This window comes from Otolemur garnettii, unplaced genomic scaffold, assembly GCF_000181295.1.
Source record: "Otolemur garnettii isolate 467f Iridium unplaced genomic scaffold, OtoGar3 scaffold00124, whole genome shotgun sequence".
NCBI lineage: Eukaryota > Metazoa > Chordata > Mammalia > Primates > Galagidae > Otolemur > Otolemur garnettii.
In genome coordinates this window covers 3,025,085-3,029,589 of record NW_003852519.1, presented here as the reverse complement: position 1 = coordinate 3,029,589, position 4,505 = coordinate 3,025,085, and the positions used below count along the sequence as shown (strand labels likewise).

At 36.1% G+C, this 4,505-nt stretch overlaps 1 protein-coding gene across 1 annotated transcript in view; it reads right to left on the bottom strand.

Annotated features, from left to right (window-relative positions):
• Positions 1–3,239, bottom strand: part of ATF7IP (activating transcription factor 7 interacting protein) — a 153,966-nt gene extending 150,727 nt beyond the window's left edge. Inside the window, exon 1 of the mRNA XM_023517897.1 lies at positions 3,039–3,239. The gene's annotated coding sequence lies outside the window, so the exon portion shown is untranslated. The remainder of the gene's footprint in view (positions 1–3,038) is intronic.
• Positions 3,240–4,505: the final 1,266 nt, after the last annotated feature.

Here is a 4,505-nt window from a genome sequence, read left to right as displayed (position 1 = left end):
AAAAAAAAAAATTTTTTTAAAGAAAAAGGTGGTACATTTCATTACATAAAAATAGAAGACTTATGAAACACAACAATTTAAAAGGCAATAAACAACAAAAAAGTATTGCAACAAATGTGAAAAGCTAAAGGGTAGTATACATAAATAGCTGTTACTAACAAATAAGAAAAACACCATAGAAAAATATGCAAAAAAACCTGCGAATTCACAGAAAATGTATATATAAAACATTAACGAATCCAACTTCATTAGTTATCAAAAAAAAAAAAAAAGGTTAATGGGCCATTATTTTTCACCCATTTAATTGATGGCAGTATAAAAATTTCTTTTCATCTATTTTGCAAATTACTTTAAATACCCTTTGAAATTGTAATTTCAAGGAAATATTCTGAAATATAGATCATGACTCATCCACACAAATGTTCACACAAACAAGAAAGGTCACAGTACATTCTTGTTAGAACAATAATTTGTAGCCATTTAAAAAGGTGTTTAAAAAGAATATTTGATGATTTAGGAAATTTTCATGATACATTAAAAAACACAGGTTAGAAGAACAATGAAAAAAATATTCATAATACTAAATTAAAAAAGCAGGAATGAAATTATGGTATCAATGAAAAACTAATAAATAGATCAATAGACTTTTATAGATTGATAAACCACAGAAAGGTAAAGTCACAAAAATCACTAAAACCTTTAGTATGATTATTTCTAAATGTTGCTAATTAATTTTCAGCATTTTCAAATGTTCTATAACAGGTTTTAAAATATTTAAATCTATTTAACACATATTCAAGTCATAGTTAAAAAAATGCATTCAATGGCTTATGGCTTAATCATTCAAATCTTTTTTTTCTAAACTAAATTTTATATTCAAAATTTGCAAAACTACAAAGATTCAAGTAACTTGTATTCACTTCTGGATATTTAGATATGCTGCATGAGTCAAAATTTTCTGGCATCATAACCACCAAACTAGAAATTCAAAATATACTTATTGACAGAGTATTAATGAACAGATAGTTGATATTCATATACTTCATTAATCTTACTAAATTTATACCATTATATTTGCTTTGTAAGAAATATGACAGCAAAATTGTTCTACTTACATTGGATAATTATTTACATCATATATTATGTTTCTCAGTGTTTTCAAATAGCTCTTACAACTTTCAATATTAACCAAAGAAGCAATCATCTGTATGTTCAAATGAAAACATAACCTTAAATACATAAGCCAAAGTATTTCAGTTTTCAGGAAGTGTGAAGTATACCATACTCTAAGATAAACCTTCTTTTCTTAACCTAAATATGTATCTATATACACATACATACACATATAAAAAGTCAGCATAATTCTAAACTCTGAAACACTTTAAGTAGCACATGGTGGGCGGGGAGGGGGGGGGGCTGCTGAGTAACCACCCCAGAAATATTAAAGGGACAAGATTACACAACTGCCCTCTAAATATACAATCTGTGTTGAAGACCTCATAGGCACAGGAATTACATGAGGACAAATAAAAATTCTGTTAAGTAAAAATGGAAAAGAAACTTTCCTACAACTCCACTCTATCTCATATGAGACATCATTTTAAAATCCACCAACAAAAGTATTCCTTTCACATACTAACCATTTCTGTCTTAAGCAAAAATGACCCTAACCAAGATTATAAAGCAACAGCCACTTCTTCATCTGACAGTAGATTTGACTCAAACTTAAGTGTTATATAACCAACCAAGAAACCAATTGTTCTACATATGAACTACAAATGAAGTTTATGGAAAACATTTACAAGCTTTTAGCCTGGTAAAAAAACATAATGTGCACAACATGGGAATCATAGCAAATCTTATATAACTTCCCTACATGTATTATATAAGATTTCAATAGAGTGACACTACCCATAATTACCTAATCAGTAGCATATTTATAATTATCTTTTTTAAAGAAACTAAAACCATGAAAACACTTAAAATTTAAAAACCGAACATGATGATTGTATCTGATATACATGTATATGGTGCAGTGTTTAATAAAAAAATCACCAGTATTTTTATTGATAGTTCACTTGATTCCTTTATAAAGGCCCCTCTGTAATTGGGTGTTCTTAGTAGAATTTTTCATCAGAAAAATTTACCAAGTATATCTCACATATCATGGCAAAGAAAAATGCTAAGAAAACGACCTGATTACCTCACTAAAACATCAGAGACAAGTGATCAAAAGGAATGAAAAATACATAAAACTCAAATCCTCAAAACATACAAACTAATTAAAACTTCGTTGACTTAGGATCAAATTTTTTAAAATACCTCAAAAGACTGAGATTTCATTTCCAATTACATTGTAATTCTTTCCAATGCCTCCTCACCTCCTCCTAATATTTTCAAATCTATTATTTATTTTGTAAACATTCCACACATCCATAATGGAACTGGTAAAAATAGGGTTAAAAATGTATTTCCAAAAATGCAGTTCAAATAAATGCACTTCCCGTGAGGACACCACTAGGTGCTGATCTTTACCTCCCTAAATATAAACCTGAATCCAGCAATATTCTAAAAGTGAAATTGCAATCAAGAACCACAAGCGACAATCACTTTCACAGAAAATTAAGTCCACAGTTTCTCAGAGAATCAAGAGAAATAGAAAAGGGCTTGACCGATACAGGAGCATAATATAACAGAAACGTTTTTCTTGAAAAACGTGAAAATTTGAGGGTTACAAAATGAAACCCCTCAAGAACGAGTAAAATTAAATCTAGAACCCAAATGGCGTCCAACAAGAACATTAGATCTTGAAAATGAATATTGCGCTTGCGCAGCCACCGCCCCGCCAGCTGCACAACTGCAGCTTGAGTCCGAACCCGCAAGATCACGTGCTCCCATGCAGCGTCCGCCCGCAGCTCCGCAACCGCGCAGGCGCAAACACATCTCCCGCAGCCGCCATAATGCGGTCTTGACTCTTCACAAATACAATAGTAATTTCAGAAAATATGGTTATAACAGCCCTTGGGATTCAAATATACCTTTTGGGACGGGAGAAGAAGGAGGGGGAAACCAAGTTCCTTCCTACACCGCCGTCCCGCGCAGCCGTCGCCAACGCTGTCGCCTCAGTCTTGCGCGCTCCAGTCGCCGCGCCGCCGCTGCCGCCGCCGCCGCCGCCGCCTCCGCAGATTCAAAAACAAACCCGCTTCTCCCTAGCACGCGTCGGGGCCGTTATGCAAATTATCGGGGGCGGGGCTAATGCCCGTAATATGTACCACGCCCCCTATGCAATCAGCCAATAAGCACTCGGACTAGACATTTCCCATGCAAATCTCTGGGTTTTTATTTGAATGAGGGACATTGGCCACGCCTCCTGCAGTAGAAAAGAGAACGTCTGAGTAGTGGCGCTGTGCCGCTCAGTTGCAGTGTGGGGCGTCTTTTCGAGTGAACTTCCTCAGTGAGTAGCACTTCTTGAGCGCCCTCTATGAGGCTTGGAAAAGAAAGGAAGTAGGTAGGTGAGAGTTAAAGTGCAAAAGGAAAGGTTTTTCAAGGAAAGCCTGAAGTGTATGATTAATTCATCCTTTATTGTCTAAATTCACAAAATATATTTTTTAACTGTATTAATAATGAGGAAAAGGAGAAAAACATTTCTTTCCGTAGGGTGACAGAGGAGGAACTTTAAGATGTACACGCCCACCGGAAGTGGTATTCCTCGGGTTAAGTGTTAGGAGTTAACCTTCCACGAAGTCTACCCGAGGTAGCGGAGAACTCGCTACCCTATTGGTTGGGACAGCTGGCCGCCTGCCCAAATACTGCCCTTTTCTTTTCTCTTTCTTGGGATAACGTGTTACCCAGTTTTCTCACCTCTGAAACGGTGATGAAGGTTTGTAGTTCAACTCAGTTGGGAGGATGAACCTATTGAATAAAAGTAAATGTTGTTTTCCAAGACAAGAGGAGCCTGAAAAAAATATTAGATAAGCTTTGCTTCGCTGTTTTCTTAATGAAATTATTCCCTTAAATCAGTGTGTTTAGTAAATGTTTATTTGATAAATACCGTGTTACAGAACTATCTATGTTAGTGCCTGTCCTAAAGAACTCTTGAGTGGAGGAGATAGAAAACTAACTAGGAAATTTTTGTAAGTAATGAGAAATTAGTATAGAGTGGCTAATGCTTATTTTTATAACTTGGGCTTTCAACTTACATGAAATATAAAGTGGCTCGTAAGAGTGTATCACCTAATCCAGGCTTGTAGAATCAGAAAAGCCTTCCTAGAAAACGTCATTTTTAACACGGCGGCATCTATCTATCTTAAACATCTATCCTAATAGGGCGGCACCTGTGGCTCGGTGGGCAGGGTGCCGGCCCCATACACCAAGGCTGGCGGGTTCAAACCCAGCCCCGGCCAAACTGCAAACAAAAAAATAGCCAGGCGTTGTGGCGGGTGCCTGTAGTCCCAGCTACTCGGGAGGCTGAGGCAAGAGAATCACCTAAGCCCAGAAGTTGGAGG